Here is a 19525-nt window from a genome sequence, read left to right on the forward strand (position 1 = left end):
TTTGATCAAAACATTTTTCAGCTCTTTCTCTAATGAAACAGATAGTGCCTGGCACAGTATCATTGTACAGTTATTTCATCTCCCCCAAAATACTTTCGTCAAGTTCTGAACGTGCTGGCCGACCTGTGTGCACCAGGCTCAAAGCTCTTGCTCTGAGTCTTCGACTGCCCTTTAAAGACTCTGTAGCATTTTCACGATGCTCTCTTTCTCTGGATTGCCCACAATTTTTTTTTACCTCCTTCAGTAGCAGGCAGACATTTTCTAGGAATTTTTCTTCTTTAGCCAATTGAACCACCTGAAAGAAAGAAGAAAAGTCTTTTGTCCACATTGAGAGAGATCATAAATAGTGCTGAGAAAACTGAGAATTCTGTTTACCACCTTTAACTAATGGCCAAGAATAGATAAGAAAATTTGTGCTCCCAACAAGTGGAAGAAAAGGCCTGATTTTCAATAGATATTAGTCAGGTTTTCATTATTTTTGACAATCCCATTTAACTGACTTAATATTGGATCTCAATTCTAGCCAAAATTTAAAGAACTAGGAATTTAATGACTGTTCCCATCATTTCTCTCTGTATAGCTTCCTATACATGAAAGGTTAAAAATGTCAGTCAGACCATACCGTTTGGCATGAAGATGAATACAGAAGCTAAAGAGGATTTAAAAAATACATGATCTGGTATTTGAAACTGAAGGCTGGGATTTGAGTCCTGCTTTTATTCCTTTATCTGCTAGTGACCTAGCACTTCGTCTCTTATGGGGTGTGTTTACAGATTAAATTGTCTTTTTTGTCCTAGTGTATGGCAGTGGAGAAAGTCTTGCAGGGGCTGAGTCAGATTTTAGGTAGGTAAAAGTGTCTGGGTGATGCTACCGCTCTCCCTAGAGGCATCTATGTGCAGCAAGTACATAAAATAGGGGTAATGCTCTCCACACCTCACAGAGCCTGAAAGAAGTCCGTTTACCCTAAAATCCTGCTAATGTCAAGGGAGAGGTAGGCATCCTTGGCAAGGCAGTCTGGTCCCCTCGTTTCTGATTATTGACTGTAGAAAGAAAGAGGATGGCTGGGTTACTAACGTGGTACTTACCAAGGCTTCTGTAGCTCAGTGAAATCAGTCTGAGCGTTAGTGCCTTAATTTTCCCATCTGTGAAACATAGGTTATGTCTCACAGTGGAATCATGATCCTTAGTACTGTGTTCAAAATGCCTGGAGAAAGAAGGCAAAGTTAAAAGACAAGGTGGTATTCTGATCAGTGTGGTGTTTACTCTGAAAACTGCAAATGTACAGCCTGAAAGTATAGCACAGATACATATGTGGACATAAACAGCATTAAAGTGTAGCACAGAAAAATAAATTAGCACTAGAAGTCTTATGAGCCATATTGCTTTGTGCAGTAATGCTTTTAGGTGTTATTCTCAGGCATCTTTGGAAAACAGTTAAATATTTCCAGTCAATCTTGGAAATATCCATTTTAATGTACACAGCAGAGGTGGGGGACCTTTATTTATGATTTGAATATCTGCAAGCAGTTAGGGCTCTGTGTATAGTCCCTCTGCATCTGCTGGCTTGCTATTCTCTGTCTTTAGCTGCTCACTTTAGTTAATTGCATTAACCTGTAAAATAAAATGTGTATATATACATAGATGACTTTATTAGGCATCATTAAACAGTGAGCAGACAGCAGTTAGCCAGCCTGCAGAATTGACCACTAGTTATTCTTACAAACATTATAAAAAATGACAAATTTCTGAACTTCAAAGCTTTGTATGAAATGAAGCCTGTCTGAATAAGTCCCATCTTCAGGTCATCCATTTGTCTTTCTCTGGAATCACACAAAACTCCCTTCTGACATGTATGGATCTTCTACGCTTCCAGTGCCATGCGTTTTACATTTTCCTTTCTCCGTCTTGCCAGCTATGTGGCCCCATAATAGGGGTTTGAATTGTAGTGAAAGTATTAAGACAGTCAAAAAGATGGAGAGTATCACGGTAATTACACTTTGGGAAAATCTCATTAAGGATATAAAAAAAAAAATGTTTTTTTTACTCTATTGACTCATATAGCTTAGAGATGATTTGTAAGTTTGAGCTGATGGTTCTTGGACTTTGAAACACATATATAGATAGTCTGGTGGTGTATGACCATCTTATCTGGTTTTTAAGTTGCTTAAAATGTGGAGTTGAACCTTTGGAATCAAACTGGCGGAACAGCTACAAGTTAGTAGCTTTTGTCTCAGGTTGTTTGTAATTTAGTCTGTCTTTCAAGTTGTTTGGGTGGGAAGTTCCAAACTACACATTTAGCACTCACTCATGGGGTTTTTCTTTCTTTGTCTGCAGTAACTTCTCCTATGGAAGCAGAACTAAAGGGTCTGTGAAAGGTTGACCTCGCTGGTGTTCACAGATCCTATACTGAATAGCAAATTACTCTTAACAGCACTTCCTTAGGGGCTGCTTAAAGTTTTCTGTAACTTCAGCCACTGTGGTGTGATGTTCTGCATGACTCCTACTTTTATACCTGCATGTTTAATTGCATATCTTAGAGAGTGGAGGGTGCTACTGTGTAGGAGCTTTTCTCTTCAAATGTATGTCACCTTGTTTTAGTTTTCTCCTTTACGGTTTTGTCATGTATATATAATATCAGCTCTTCTAGAAAACGGAAGAATAACTTTCCTGTGTTTAAAGTACAAGCTGAGTTTGCATTTTGATATAACCTACATACAGTGTTCTTTTCAGTTTTCAGATACAAAGAAATCAAGTATCTACTTTCTTAGGATGTCTAGGTTATCAGCCATTATAAAATATCCATCACTCATTCCTACATCCAGTATGTTGCCATATGCAGAGAGCAAAAATCTCAATCCCCAATTGCTGCAAATTGCCATTTGTAGCAAAGTGGGCCAGGTTTTCTGAATGACATCTCAGATGATCTGGTAATGTTTAGCCTCTGCAAGAAAGTTGTTCTTCGCTAGTAGGTGGCTTGTGGTTTATCAAAACCAAAAGACTTTGATACTCTCTGTCCTGTCACATAAGACTGAGCTGCTGCTGTGGTGCATGAGATAAGGTTATGCTGCCCCTGGAAAAAGAATTCACTTTTTTCGTACTCTGATATTTCAGTTTCATCCCTTCATGATGTGATGGCTTTCCATTGTCACTTCTCATTTTTGTAAAGTATTACTAAGTGCTCCTGCTGCTAGTAGTAATAGGATCATGTGATAACTCAGGTTGGAAGGTCCCTCAGGAAGCCTCTAGTCCAACCTCCTGCTCAGAGCTGGGTCAGCTGTGAGGTCAGACCAGGTTGCTCAGGGCTTGATACAGTAGGGTCTTGAAAACCTCCCAAAATGGAGATTGCATAGTGTTTCTGGGCAACCTGTGGGCAATGGTTGACTGTCCTCATGGGGAAAATATTTTTCCTTCTATCTAGTAAGATACTCTTCTTTCAACTTATATGTGTTGCTTGTTGTCTTCCCACCATTGTGCCATGCAAGGGACCTGATCTTATTCAGCCTGGAGAGGAGAAGGAACCTTCACATACTTATGGGAGGCTATTGAGAAGACAGGGCCAAGCTCTTAAACTGGTAGATATTCCCATACCGTTTTATCAATGAAGGTTGGTCTGGAGTTGTTCACTCTTTGAAAAGTCTTTGGAAGAAGATGTTTTAAAGGAAAGTGATAGAGTTTCTGCCGATTGGCCATGTGTGTGAATTTAAGGGATTCTGACCCTCCTTCTAGTCTTTGAATTAGGGAATCTATTCTGCATTGCATGACATCTTGCCTGTCTCATGACTGAAGTTGCATGCATTGCCTTAGTCTTTTGAGCATCTGTAATCCATTGGCAGTCTGCTAATAGATGCAGTGAGACTTGTTCTGCTCCTGGCTTTCTAAACAGATATAACAGGTTTCCCTCCTCGATTGCTAACACGTATGCGAAAATAAGAACGGTTGTCTCAATTTTTGCATATGTCTGAATTTTCTCTCCGATAGCTGTCTCATGTTAACTTACTGCCTGAAGTTATACAAATTACTGCTACAAATGGTTAACACTTAAGGAAATGGGGAAATTGTTTGTTGTTCAGACAGTACCTATCAGTCTGGGTAGCAAGTATACAAAAACTTGTTTCATTGTAAGGCAGAGTAGCAGCCAAAGGCAAAGAATTGCATCGGTGTTTTCTAGCTATCTAATAATACATTTTCTTTTTTTTTTTTTTAAGTCTGCCAATAAATACACATCTATTTGAGCTGAGTTTTTAAAAACCATTTGGTTTTTAAAACTGTAAAAACTATGCTGCTATTTCCTTGTTGTATATCTCCAGGTTTTTGCATTTTGTCCATAATGTTAAGAGAGAAATAAAAGTGGATTACTGGTCAGGGATGACTCTCTAGTTTGTATTTCTAAATCCTACATGACCCTGTTCCCCCAGCATGGCAAATTACTTAGGTACTAACGGCAGACCTAAACGAAACAAACTTCTGCTGTATTTTATTTCTGATTAGAAGAAAAACGAGTGCATGTAGTTATTTAATGAAAAGAATATCCTTTCCAGTCCTTTCAAAGGACTTGCTACATTTCCGATTTTGGGGTGTTTGTTACTATTGCTAATACTACTTGCAGTGCCTCCAAAGCATATCTGGATTTCACAAAAACAGAACAACTTCTCCTCCTCCAAAAAAAGTTTATCTTCTGAATCTGGAGAGTTAGGAGTGGGGAAGAGTTAGAGTAAGGAATGGGGAATAGAGAAAAGGGAGGATTTGAGGTTTTATGGGAAATTATTTTCCAGGTGAGAGACAAGGGACTTCTGTTCCTGGAGCAATGCTTAGTAGCTAGACTATGATCCTTTTTAACTTAAGATATGACTAAAAATAAGACGATTAAATCTTTTTTGAAATCTATTTAAACTTCAGCACTAGCTATGTAAAAGCATATGAACAGCTTTACAGGACCCAGCTAAATGTCCACCTAACCTAGCAGCCTGTCTTCCACAGAAGCCCATAGAAAATGTATAAGTAAAAAATAAACAAAATAATGGTGCTGAGGGATTATTTTTTTTTTATGTAGGCTCTCCCAGATGTTTTCAAACTGTAACATGGTGACTTCCAAACCTGAAGTTGCATCTACATGTTTGTCTTAAATAGCTTTTGTTAGGTGTTTTTTTTTTTTTTCCCCACCAGGGAAGAATTCAGTGGGTCCTTCGAGGTCCTCAGATACTGTGCTATTTTCAGAGAGAAGAGCTAGATATATTTTCATTATATCACTGTTTGCTGCTACATTATTATACCCTCCTGTACATTAATAGTGCTGAGCTATTAGCATCATCCCACACATTCTGTGTTTATGCCAGCATGGTGAATCAGGAAAACGTCTGCCTGGGAGGTAGAAATGTGTTTTTATGTGTGAATGCATAAACATGAAAACTCTACACCTTCTGATTTGAACTCGCACCAGAGAGCACAGGAGAGAGCTGTGACTGGCTGCGGTTGGGAACCGGCCCTTGTGCAAATCCCGTGTGAGAAGGTTGGAAGGGATAAGATGTCTGTCCGCATCAGTGTTAAACAAGAAAACTGGCAGAGCGACTGCTTCCTCCAAGAGTAAAGCTACAGACGTCGTGACACTGAGATACACATGCTGTGTATTTCATTAGCATCCATGAACTACTTTGTCATTAATTTAGGTCAGCGTTGCATTGCCTGAATTTAAGATTCAGCACAGGGAATATTTAAGGTAACATTGATCCTTCCCATTTTAATTCTTTTTTTCAATGGCCTTTTTTTGATTTTTGAAATATTTTAATTTTGTCCATTCAAGATGAATGGTGTATTTTAAGCGTAGTGACTCCTGATTGGTATTCAGCTCGATGGCATTGATGAAGAGATATAATACAGGAAAAGGATTGCTTAAAATAAGCGAGGAGCTCTTCTTGAACATTTTTACATTCAGAGAAGTGTGGCTACCTAAACTTCCCAGAACACACTGAGCTTTTAGTAAATAACTTAATAGGCTCAGGGGTCACAGTGATCCTCCTGTTGATACTATGGAGTTTGCTGGCAGCTGACATCTCTGCGGAAAAGCAGGAATGTCAGCCGATGAAAGCAGCATTAGCATCTTGACAGATGCGTGTTATAATGGCATCTTTAGACAGGTTTGGAAGTACGAGAGAGCTCATGTGTTTCTTAAGGAACTTATTTTATGCCTCAGTTACTGGAGTTTTTAAAGTCTTGTTTTGAAAGGTACCTATGATAAAATCAGGTCTTCCAGAGTTGGCTGCGCAGCCTTTCAGAAAAAGCCCAGGGCTCTGTCACTCAGTTCTGCCCAGAGCTTGCATTATTAAGAATAAGATGGACGCAGAATTCCCTTTCCTCTTTTAACCCCCACCCCCCACCCCTTATCTTTTTAGGCATTTAAAAAAATGCATTATCTACCAGAATAGAAACTTTATCAGAAACCTGGCAGATAAGAAATCTTACAGCCAGTGAAGATGCTGTACAGACAGCACAGTTGTAAGTATTTAGCAACATCACAGTAGCCTTGTTCCACATTTGCAATTAATACACGTCTGTGTTTGCATTTGTTATAGGACTCTTGACAGCACCAACATAACAAGAAAAACGAACAACCTGAGTAATAAATCTCTGGAGGCATTCAGCAAGTGCCATAGGGCTCATTAATCTTGATTATTCCCCATAATAGATAACTTCACAAATCATCTATTCTCCCCAATCATGCACATAAGGATAATGTGTATATATAATAGCCTCCCGTACTGTAAAACCCCAAATAGAATTTCATTTTTAAAATATAAGTCTTGACAAATGCAAGACAAATATTTATAGAAAAGGGATGGGTATGAATAACAATGAACTGGACTGAAACAAGTGGGGCAGAGACTGCTGTGAAAAGAAGATGACTTCTTTTCTGGTTTTTGGGTTGGTTCCCCCCCCCCTCCCCCCTTATGATGTCTCTGTTTGAATCAAGGAATTCATTTATTTATAGCCTGAATTAGATGGGATTTTCTTCCTGAGAGTTTTGGCTAGGGAGATAAAGGAGTCTGCAGCTGCAGCCTTCATGCATGCTCTTTAAGGAATGAGACAGAGGAAAATAGGAGCTGCTGAGAAATATCCTGAATTCCAAACGATTTAGTATTTATAATTTATACTACTGATTCCTTCTTTTTCTTGTACTCTTCCAAAAGCCTTCCCTTGAAAAGTGCCAAAGTTATGAAAGGAAACCACAGTTCTGATCTGATGTGGTCTTTCACATCAGATGTTTATCAGGTTTTCTCAACTGCAACTTAAATATGCCAGTGCAGCATAAGAGATCTGTGAAAGACATCATATTTAGAGTAAAACTGTGCATGATCCTTTCAGTAAGAATAACAGAGGTGCTCTAATACCCATAGTTGACACTGGACTGCAGGCTGTGCTTCAGCTCAAAAATACCGTGGTTATCTTAAAGCTAATTGTGCAAAGAAAAGAAAATATAGGACATATTACCTTTAAAAAATATATAAAATATTCTGGTTTTAATGCAATCAGTATTAAAAAAGGATAGGCAAGCAGAGTGAGGAGGAAAATAGAAGAGCTTTTTTTTCCATAGAAGTGGACCAGTACCTTTTATATCTTTGTAATTGTAGTGACCTTAACCTGATGCTTAAGTTCTGCTGATTGAAGTTGCAGAAGTGTAAAGCTGTATTCACAGCTGATCCTTCCTCTTATACAGTATAAAGCGTGAGATTTGATTGCCCTCATCTTTGCCCGCATCCCCATTTTTGCCACCTTTCTTCTCCCTCCCTCCATGTGTCCAAACGCTCTTGAAACCCCAGGATTTTGTTCTGTGACCTGGGGCACCAAAATAGCATTTTTGTGTGAGTGGCAAGGATTTAAAGAGTAACAACTGAACTGCTTTAGGGAGGGTTTCCTTTTCTTGTTCACTGTCCCTCCTCCACCCTTTGTAACAAGTACTCAGGATTCATTTTCCTTAAAACTTAATAGAAAAGAGAACGTGTATCGTCTTTCAGAGCTGAAACAAGAACAACCTGAGATTTGGATCCATTTCTTTTTTCAAGATCTGCCGTGCACATCACTTGAGCAATTTTGCTTCTTTAATTCTTTTGCATGTGAATGCAATACGTATCCATAAAGTATCACAGTCCTTTAATAGCCTACATTGCACGTTGTATCTCTGTTCCTAAATATATACACATTAATCATATCCACAGGCAAAATACCTTCTGGCACAGAGGTGAAGAATGGGTCTTACTTCTAAGAAGTTTTAAAAAGGGAAGAAAAAATTTGAAAATGTTTACCATCTTATAAGTCTGATTAGGTGGGTTCAGGATCCTGTAGATTTGGCTTTTGTGTTTAGACCCATTTTTCTTCAGACCTCTGCGAAGAACTTTCTAAGACAGTGTCAAACAGTAGTGCATTTTGGCTTGAAATTTTTCCTTGATATCAGCACAGTCTGGTAGTTTGAAGCACAGTTTTGGAATCAGGATAAATGAGTTGTATTCCTAGCTGTCTGAGAAAAATTCAAGTAACTCCCTTAATCTCTCTTGGCCTCAGTTTCTCCCTGCATAAAACTAAACTAATAATACTTCACCATCTTTGTAAAATGTTCCACAGTCTTCTGATGAAAGGAATTATTTTAGGTTCAAAGTGTTACTCTTAATAACAGAACGAACTTGCTTATTCTTGAAGAAATACATTATATAAACATCAAAGAGGTGTTTGTACCAAGTGTTAGTCTGCCATAAGGTGCTCCTTTGTCTCAGCTAGCAATATTTTCTCATTCACTTCTCCATGAAAAGGAATGCGGTTGGTGATCTGGGTGCTATGTGATACAATTCCATCAATGTCAATGTGTGCAGTAGAACTAAGTACAGTGATTGGCATTGACCATAATTTCCTATTCTGTCCAAAAATTAGCATGCCAATGGATACAAAGTGATGTGCAGTCACTTGTAATCATTCTCCTTCCACTGCCCTGCCTGGCTGATTCCTCCAAAGAGCCAGGAGTCAGTGCTGGAGAGGAGCTTGAGTATCCCAGTTCAGGTTGTGATCCAATGGGCTACTGGCTGGTTTTCATGCTTGGACCCATCTTTGGATACTGCCACTTGCAATCACCTCCAAAAGTGGGAGTATCCTGATCTTTTGTTGCGGGAGAGTATCAAAATGTAGGGACTGTTTCATTAGAAGTCAATGCAAAAAGCTACCTATTCAGATAATGATTGACACTAGTTGACCACCAACAAGAAATAGTTAAGCAAGTGGAAAACATGGTATGTTCTTAAATGGATTAACACAGATTTTAATATTTTCCCTGTTTGTTGAATATTTCTACCTCTAGCTAGTCTCAGCTCAGCCACATGAACTGGGTTACTTCTCTGGCTCTTCTCTCTTTGATAAACTGCAGAAACTGTCTGCTTTCTGCATTTACCCAGTGCAGCAAGTTACGGGTTAATGCCTCTTCTTGGGAAGTGCTTTTTTAGGAGGCAGTTGGAAGAAGAGGAGGAAGTTGGGTACTGAAGAGCTTCTCTGCATTGGGAAGTTAATGTGCAGTTAATGGAGGTGAGCTTACAAGGCACTGGCAGCACGCCACCTTCTTTACCTGTAGACGTCCCCAGGGTGCCGTGATTGCCTCTGAGTGAGGAGCCTGCTCTGCTGTGAAAGTGGACTGTGCCGCTTTCCCTGTAGACACCTCCACGTGTGGATGCTTCTTCTGGAAGTAGGGAAGACAACAGCGACATGCAAGAAGGCCAACACAGTAGAGTAGAAGTTGGCCCTGCTGTAACTTGCCCCTCATCTGGGTTGAAAAGGAATAAACACCAAGAGGGTTCATAGTAACCCTGGACAACATAAGTCCTGAAGGACAACATTTTTGTTGCTTGAACAGCAACACATCTGACTCTGATACTCTTGTCTTTGCATCTTGAAAAGGCATTAGAAAGCCTTTTCTTTTCTTTTTTGTTATGCTGACATAGTGGTACACAAGGGGATGCTGACCCTTCTGGTTTAAACTGGCGAATAGAGTTAAGCAAGGCCAGAATATGAATATTGGGACAGCTTTGCATCTCTCTAACTGATAACAGAAAGAGAGAGGACAGCACTGTATTAAGATATTTTGATTTGAAGTACGTAAAGGGTTACAAGGGGAAACTGGTTCCTCTCCAGGACTTGCTGAGATGGGACTATAAATACAAGTAAATAAGTGGCCAGGGCGTTGCTAGAGGGATCACTTCCATTTTCCAAGATAACAACTAGTATTGTGAGGAGGCAGCACTTAACCCTTCAGTGGTGTCTCCTTTTACCTGAGAAAACATCTCCATAAGCACTTTGCCAAGACTCCGGTGCTTGCTTCAGTGAGATCAAGTGACCAAAAACCTGTTCCCAGTGTAAACAGAAAAATACATTAGCTGGTTTATTTTTAAGTTGTTTGGAAACTTGACAAGTGAATGCAGCTCTAAATGACATCCAGATTCAAAAAACCTTACTCTGAGTATCTGAAATAGAAGTTGTAGTTGTGACAGACTCCCAGTGCTCACATCTCCGGAGCTTAAAAGATGAGAAACACATGTTTAAACTCAGATGCCCAATTTAGAAATAAATTCATACAGGCTCTCAATCTCTAGACTAGGACTTGTGTTATGGAAAAAAAAGTTCATGTAATGCAGTTTCTATTATAAATAGAGACTAATTTTCTCGAAAAGACTCTTAATACTAAGCAAACAAGTAAGTTTAGTACTAAACACATTCTCAGTGCTTCATTGCCTTGGGTTTACAATATCATTTGCACGTCAAATTATATTTCATCTTATGATTTAGTAATGCCAGAAGAATAGATCTAATTCTGTGTCTCATGATACCCTTAAAGATGGAAGATTGCTTTCCATGGAGTGTAAAACTCAATTTGTAGTCATGTGTATAAAACATGACTTTATGGCAGATTAGCTTGCTGTAGATTTAGTTCTCTCTGACAGTGAACTGAAAAATATTAGCATTTCATTGAACACAGTACTAATGGCAAGAAGAGAGTATTATTGTAACGTAGAAAGTAGAATGGGATTTTTGAAAGTAGAACCAATAAGCAGAAGAAAATGTATTTAGAGATTTGCGAGGAGTTTAGATAGAGTTGGTTTACCTTTTTTTACTTTTCCTCCTCTTCTTCCCCCCCCCAGCGTGAGTCATTTTAAGAAACAAAAGTATATTTGCAGTTGTCAGACTGACCTCCCAATGATTTTAAAGAAAACAGCAATTACAATACTGGCCTTGGGACCATATATGTGTCAGGTGACTGTAGTAAATGGGACTTTTAAAAATTTTTTTTTAAAGGCTTCCTTTTTTTTTTTTTATTTGCAGATGTCTTGCTTAGTGGTTGGATGTGGTGTTTGCTTTTTCCAGTGGAAGGAGAGGGTATAAGCAGAAGATCAGAGTGATCGTTTCTATGTGGTTCCTTATTTATAATGCTGTGATGGTGTTGTCAGTTTGCTGAAGCAGGTGAACATCACCTCCCAGGTGTGACGAGGCTGTCCCTTGGCGCGCTGAATACTTGCATTAGAAATGGGCCCGAGCCAATTAACGTACCGCTAAAATCATTACATCCATGTGTTGCACTGAGAGTTTTAGTAAAGAGATGGGAAGAAGGAAAGAAATTGAAAGGGAAACCAAGTAGACGCTATAATTAAATGGCATTCGAGAGGAGAATGTTTTATGGAGAGCACTTTGTACTATTCTGTATCCTGCACTTGAATTTTTGCAGCCTATCTTATGTGTATCTGCCAGAGTGATCCAACAGGTTTATACAGAGTCTGCTTTTATAATGTGACTGATAATAATGCGATTCTTTATGCCTAACTCAAAGTTAATATATTCAAGATACAAAAGATATATGAGGGCCTAGAAAGCACTGCAACAATTTAGCTGCAGTTGTAGAAAGGTTCCCCATGCTTCTATTTTAACTGGATACTTTTTATTTATTAATTGTGTTCATTTTAATTCCATAGAAAGTCAAATAACGATGTGTGAAAACGGCATAATTATGCTTTGATATTTCTGCAAAAGTAATAACTGAATTCAATCTGCTTTTAATCTTTCAAGCTATTCATTGTATCTATCCCTTATTCCTATAGTTATCTTTTTCCTCATTTGGTTCTCTTTGATTAACAGGCAGTGGAGGTCTACCTGCTTTCTTGGGTCAGGCACAAGCTCTGCTTTCGTTTAAAATAGGTTTCAATGTGATTACTGTTCCTTTGTTTCAATGTAGGAAAGCATTTAAGATTGCAAATGATGTGCTAAATTGTCCCATTCTCTACAGAATATTTTCCACATATTCCAAAGGTTGAAAATTATGACAGTGTGCTTGTTCTTAATTATGCACGCTTATATTAATTCATATTTTCACTAATTTTCTTTCATTTTTAGCTACAGTTTCTCCTGTGTGGACCCAGTCCTACAAATATGCATGCAATTAATTTTTCTTGCCAGAATTGGTTTTGTTGCTATTGCTTTTTGCAATCTCCATAGGACCCGCTTTGCAACATATCCTACATACAACAACGTGCACTTGCTGTGGGACGAAGCTTGGTGTACAGTCAGAATAGGGCGTTAAGGGATGGAAAGGGAAGCTGGTTGCAGCCCCCTGATGCTGACTGGTTTGTAACTGGTTTGTAACTGGCTGGTTGGGAAGAGCAGACAGGTACTTAGCTGCACGAGGGCTGGCACGGATGGCAAAGCATGCTCAGGAAGCTGAGATGCTTCTTTCCTGATCTGTGAGTAGCTGCTGAGCTCAGAGTTACCACAGCCACGTTGCTAGTGATACCTGAGCTCCCCAGCAGAAACCAGCCGCCGTGGTGGCGGAGCCTCAGATGAACAAAGGGAGTTGCCGTAAGTTGGAGGGGAAGACAAAAGGGGCGCACGACTCCTGTTTCCCAAGCCATCCTGCTGCGATGCTTATTTTACAAGCTGTCGTAAAAGATATTTCTAATCTATAGAAGATGGATTATGATGTTCTTTAATCTGGTGGTGGTCTCCTTGTCTGTGGTGGTAGCATAGGAGGCTAAGCGGGTTTACTCTCAGAGTTACAGTGTATCTAGACTGAGAATTTGGCCCTAAATTTTGTCTTTAAAATAGTTGCTGCTTTGCCAACCAGTAACAGACTTTTGTTTACCATTGCAATGAGGCAGAAATTTGAGGAGACAGAGGGACCTGTCTAGTGTGACTTCCTTCCTCTGTCCGCGTGTGTCCCCTGTCCCAGGCAGAGGTGGGGAGTGCACACAGCTTTTCCTCCTGAAAACCTCAAAAATAAAATAAACTTGTTGTACAGCTCGGCATGCAAGTTGTGCACAGTTGGGCACGCGTCCCACGCAACCCATCTCTCGGGTTTGCAATGCACACGTGTGCATCACAGGGCTGTGGTCGCTCTCTGGCTCTGTGACCCAACTGCAGCTGGTATCATCGCAGCTCTCAAACCCAGCCTGCCTGACGGCGTGTTTCCTGGCTGGGGTTTGTTGCGTCCTTCCTCATGCCCAGCACAGCCTCTTCCTTTGCACGTTCCCAACTATTTAAGCGGCACTGCCTGCTGCGGCAGTGGTAAAAACGCATTTCTAGAACAAACAGGGCCAAAAAAGATGGGTTTGCTATAAAAATCCTAAGGAAGTAGAGGCTTAATGACATCTTAGCCTTGATGAGACCATAGCAATATCAGTTGTTAACCCTCTCAGGAAAATATTTACTGAAGTGTTGAAATTTAAGTTGAACAGGCCAGGACAAATACTGAGTGTTTCCTGTGGTTTGTCTGGCTTACTGACATGTGTTAAAACTGCATCAGCCAAGCACACCCTAGGGCTGTAAATAGGTAGGTAGTCTTCAAAAATACATCTTATTCCATTGCAATAGCAGTGTCTTTATGCCTCAGCTTTTAGAAAAGCCTGTATCACTACATATGCTGTTCTGTGTTGCATAGTTTACATAAAAATGCCTGGAAAAGACATCTTCAGTTTATGGACTGTGCTCTGTGGTACAGGAAAAGAATATCAGAGATGAATTGTCAGCCTACCCAGAGCAAGGAAACCACCCTTAGCCACACAGTGCTATTAATAACAGCTTAGATGATGTTACTGCATGGTGCAACTTAGATGTTGTTACTGTGTAGCACAACAGAAGTTTTTTCTTTGCATGCAAGGATCAAATTTTTCATACATAAGTATTTAGAAATACATGCATGTATGCATTTTGAGGGCTCTTAACACGCCTGACACAAGCACCTTTTGTCCTAACAGTTAATGAAATTTTGTTGGCGTTTTTGTGAAGCACCTATGGATCCCTTCAAGCTTTAAAGGTTATTTGTAGGAATTGCAAGAGGCATTCCAAATACTTAGGAAAAAAAAAAATAGACATGGGCTTTAAATAGTTAATGAATGCACATCATTTACCTAAACAGTGTTTTTATAGATCTTTGCAAATATGACATTAATTAAGGAAAGTAACTAAAGCTGAAGTGCCACAGAATGTTAATCCTCAGCATCAGTAATTAGCTGTGGATGAGAATTTTTAAAAATGTTTCAGTTTACATCATTTTGTTTTGGAAGAAACACAAGTATGTGGGTTGAATTATTAAAAAAAGAAATGAGCCCTGAAGAAAAACTCTTAAAGTGGATGGACGTATCTGTGCTATTGCAACGATGCCTTTGCTGGTCCATGGCTGTACTGACTCTGTGATGGAAGACAAATCTGAGGTAACCCTGAGACACCCCCTTCCCACTCACGCTTCCCCTGTGCCCACGCAGAGTGTGTGCTGTGTGTCCTTTGCTCCGCGCCGGGAGAAGGGGGGGACCGATCAGCCCGGCCAGTTGCAGAGGATAACATTGCATCCTTGTGTTTGCAAATGGCCAGTGAGACCAGGTAGTGCAGACAGCGACTCGGTCATTAATTTGATTGTGTTTTTAACAAACGAGTAAAGGCAGTTCTTTGAATCTATCCCTCCTGCATGCCCCGATAATTGTTTTGTTTATCTGCACAATTTTACTCGCCGCAGCGGGCAGTGGAAGGGCTGTCTGTATTGTTTGTCTTCTTAAACTGTTAAATGAAATGACTCAGAAGATTCAGGAAATTAATTTTTGTAGTCTGTGAATATGGCGAAAAAAGAAAGCTTTGAAGTGGCAATGTCAGTGTAGCCACTCTGAAATTCATGAATTGGCCTTTACAAGATTTTCAGAGGCTTAAAAAGTGAGAATTTTTTAAAGTAGTTGCATCCTTTTTAGTTACTTACTGATATCTGAACCTTAATGATTCATGTCACTGCAAGCTTTATTCAACGGACATTTTGTATGAAAATGAAAGCCAAGATACCCATATACATAGGACTTCAAGAATCAGAACTTTTAAAATAAAGCATAGCATTATTTGTAGACTCATATTAAAATTGTGATAATAGCCAGTTACCTTTTTTTTTTTGATGGTTAATTTAACAACTACTATTGAAATAGCCATAAACAATTTAATAAACACAGTAAAACTTCAGATGCTTCTTTATTATGCATTCAAATCGGATTCTCAACCCCTTGAGTCCTACCCTACTCCCTTGAATGCTGCTAAGTAGTGCCATTAAAACAGCAATACTAGGAGACTATTCTCATTTATGGCAATTGCAAAATAGGGACAAGACAGTGGTTTGGATGCAGTTCAAGAGATATGTTTTCACAATAAATGCTAAAGAAAATATAAAATAAACTATAGTGTCTCTGGATACCAAAAGGTTCACTTTGCCCTGTTGACATGTGTTAATACTGTCGCTGGCTTTCATGTGTTAAGCTTGAATGTGTGTTAGAAAATGGTAAAAATGGATCGTCCTACCTAGAAGACAGTCGGAATCGTGGCTAAAGAATGGTTTTGTCTTACTGAAATATCATTGATTTTCTATAGGTTGATTTCTTTCAAGATTAGTGGGTTTTGTTAGTTGAGGATGTTTAGAGGGAAAAAGTTAATACAATAAAATAATTCTTTTATTGCATGCTTATGAAGGAAGGCTTATTTGAAAATAGTTTTTTGAGGTATTTGATAAAAATTTATACTTTGTCTAATAGCTGGAAATTTGGGCCTTAAACACGTTCCATTAGTTGAAACATGTTATGCAAGTTCTAATATATTTTGTCCTCATTTTTGTGATATATATTTATAGGTAATAACTCAAGCTGCATGACAGCTAGGTGAAATGTGAGCCTGTGGTTTTCTCCCCAGGTGAAAAAACGTGAAGCCATGAGCCTTTGATTTCTTGGTTATTTGAATATACTATACATGTGTATCATTCAGAGGTATAGTCAGGAGTTTGCAGTTGTAGAGATAGGCAAGAATTGCACAGAAAGTGTCCTGTGACCTAAATTTGTAAGGAGTCATCTTTGGGGACTATAAGCAGAGATTACTGATGAAGAGCAAGTGGGCAATCTAGCGCACAGCTTCTGCCTCCAAGAAGCTGGCTTGCGATTCCTTTCTGACACCCATAGTGTTCCTTTGCATTTTTCAGGGGTTTTCTGCTTCAGTGATGCAGCTGGAAAACAGAGTTTGTAATCAGTGAGTGTAATAGAGCCATTGCCTTTCTGCTTCTAAATCAGGTCAGGAGTTGCTCAGTTCTTCATCCATTTGGTTGAGAAAGTAGATTTTTCAGAGATGGCTGCAGAACAGTACTCGTGTCTCTGATAGACCCCTCCTTTGCTTATGAAATTTGTTGTTCTGCACAGTGACAAGCTGATTAAGAGCAATTTTCTAGAGAGGAAATAAAGCTACCTACAGTAGATGGAGAAGAGAAAAATATTAGGCTCTTGCGTGAATGTCCTTATATCAGTGGTTGTGCTCCAGTAATTAAATTCTGACAAACAGATGAACAAACAATCTCCAGGGGTAATGAGGCTCAGTCAATGAACCACAAGTGTTCACAAGTAGTAACAATAAGAGAAAATACAATTGAAACCCCTGCGTATGTGTTACTCAAAAAGCAAGTTAAGAACTAATTAAAGGGATTTCTGCTTACCTCTCCATGCTCTGCATTTAGAAATAGATTTACAGTGTATATTCTCCACATTCCAGTATTCCAGGATTCTTAGATATAAGCATGAGAGTAGGTTTTACACTTGTTTATTTTAAAAAGGAAATTTAATACATTCAATGCCCCGCCTTGACCAAAAGTTAGCACCAGCATTATGGGCTTCTTTTCAACAAACTTGAAAACCTGTAACCAGAGAAGTGAAATCCTTCAAATGCAACGTGCTCACCCTTTGCCTAGGGTGCATGAAATGCAAACTCATGAAAATGTGGTCGTAGAAATTGAACATAGTTCCTTCCAATCTGCTTGGTGATAGCATATTTCACAGGCCGAAATGTAAGTATATTTTCGCTCTTCTGGAAAAATGATAACATATGCCATCACCTTAACTGTGCAATAAAGTAACTCAAATTGGTCATGTCTGTATAAAAGTGCTTTGTGTCATGTGATATAAATATCTAGATTTTTTTAATGTCCTTTTTCTCATCACCTGTGACAGACGCCTGTCCTTGCCACTGTCAGAATTGATTTTTTCCCTTTGAAGTATTGTTCCTTAGTTCTTCAAAATATTTTTTCCAGCAAAAAAAAGATTGGCAAAATGACCATTTCATGTGACAAGTACAGATGGGAAGTTGACAGTAAACAGAATATCAGCTTTCCCTTTTGCTGCTGCTGTTGGGCTGAGAGAGTTAATGCCATCAATAATGACAGTCATGTTAGTTTTATTGATATTTTGTAATCTGTCTTTCCTTTCTCTCCCTGGTTCACTGCAATCTGCTCTTGGTTAGTGACCTGCCACACGCTACTTGGTATCTAATTGCTGCATGCGTTACTTGTTTCATTTAAAATTGTCCTTTTAGGGATCAGGTGAAGTACCTTGATGAACACTGTCAACTGGTTAGATAGAAAATATTTTTTCCCCTTTCTCCCTCAGTGGATCTCGTATTTAAACTGTATTCATCAAAGTGCTCTCTGGCTGCTGTAAATGATGGAGATCACCAGTGGCTGGGGCTTTCAACTGCTCCAGAGCAATGGACAGAGGACCTTTTGGAGAGATTCAGTAATGCATCCATAGCCACAAAGAAGTCATGGTGGTTTGGAGTGGACCAACTGGTAGTGTAGTATCAGGTCCATGGTAATCCCCTGTCACCAACAAGGATCTGCTCCCCATTTATGGAGCCTATAGCTATAACGTGCCTCTTCTTTTTTTTTTTTTTTTTTTTTTTTTTCTTTTTTAATTATTCCTCTTTATGGCAGAGCCAGCCATAATGATTACCAAGGTCCTGAGCACAGTAAGGAAGAGTCCTAATGACTCAAAAAAACAAGAGCTCAACTGAAGTTGATATGCAAAATGTTGAATGTGGTTCTGACATCCCAGTCCAGAAAAAGAAAAAGATTTGTATCTGGGGTTTAGTTTTATACCTGTTCTCTCTCTGTAAACAGGAAGAGTAACTTGAAAACAAAGGAAGGCTGCACGAAGGTTAGTCTCTGTGCACAGTGGCACTTAGAACTTGTACTGTACACCAAAACTGGGGTAAAGACAGGTTTTTGTCTGGTTTTTTTTGTCTTTTTTTTTTTTAATCCATCTCTGTGCCAAAATGAAATGTCTGTATTTCTTGGGTGCAGGACAGAAAAGTTTCTGTCAGTCCTCTTGAAGATGCAGCCACACTGTCCTTGACACCATGAGAGCTTTTATATACCTCTTGATTGGGGTGACGCTGTCTTTGGCAGAAACAAGGGGCTGAGGGACAGTATGGTCAAGACATTGATGTTTCCTCTACTGGTATCCAAAGATGGACAACAGAATAGAAAAGAAAAATTAAGAGTTTCTTTCTCAAATGAGCTCTTTTTTTTCCCTACTCTCCATATTAGGTATTTTTTATCTAGAACTGGAAGAAAACCCGACATTTTTATAGCTAATCCTTTTACACATTTAATTTTTACTATTTATGTAATATTGGCTGATGAGATGGCCCTGGTATACTGATGTGGCCACTGATGATGATGTATTTTACCTCTAGAATACAGTGCTATCCCTAATCTTAGGTTTAAATCCTATTCCTCCGTCATGGGATATGGATACAGCAAAAGGACAGAGAGACTGAACTGGTAAGGCACAGAGATTTCAGAACTGCAGAACACATTTAAGAATCTAGTGTTCATTGATCCAGTCACTTAAAATTTCATTTTACCTTGAGGCTTTCTGCAGCATGGAACATTGCCATAAAATGAATTTTTATATATAACTGGTAATAATGGCCTAAAATCTGGCAAATTTCATTACTGCATTTTAATAAAATCTTACATTTTAAAAAAGTGAGCTTCAGTAACTTGTAAACTTAGCAGTAGATATCTTTGGAATAAACTATAGTAACTATAGCTGCATGAAGGTCATAATTCAGCCATATAAAAATTGTTCTTTAATTAGTTTTAGTAATATTAGTTGCTCTTGTGGTGGTGTTCACACAAAAATCTCAAACCCTTCATTAAATGTTAAGTAAGCCTCAA

The 19525-nt window shown here is 39.0% G+C and overlaps 1 protein-coding gene across 6 annotated transcripts in view; it reads left to right on the forward strand.

Moving 5' to 3' along the window:
* The window catches only part of CELF2 (CUGBP Elav-like family member 2), a 382430-nt gene that overhangs the window by 185169 nt on the left and 177736 nt on the right, over window positions 1-19525 (forward strand). Inside the window, exon 2 of one of the 6 annotated variants that reach the window (XM_075521643.1) lies at window positions 11344-11499. The exons of the other annotated variants lie outside the window; for them this stretch is intronic. The gene's annotated coding sequence lies outside the window, so the exon portion shown is untranslated. The remainder of the gene's footprint in view (window positions 1-11343; window positions 11500-19525) is intronic. 6 annotated transcript variants of the gene reach the window in all.

Source organism: Mycteria americana, chromosome 1, assembly GCF_035582795.1.
Source record: "Mycteria americana isolate JAX WOST 10 ecotype Jacksonville Zoo and Gardens chromosome 1, USCA_MyAme_1.0, whole genome shotgun sequence".
NCBI classification, from domain to species: domain Eukaryota; kingdom Metazoa; phylum Chordata; class Aves; order Ciconiiformes; family Ciconiidae; genus Mycteria; species Mycteria americana.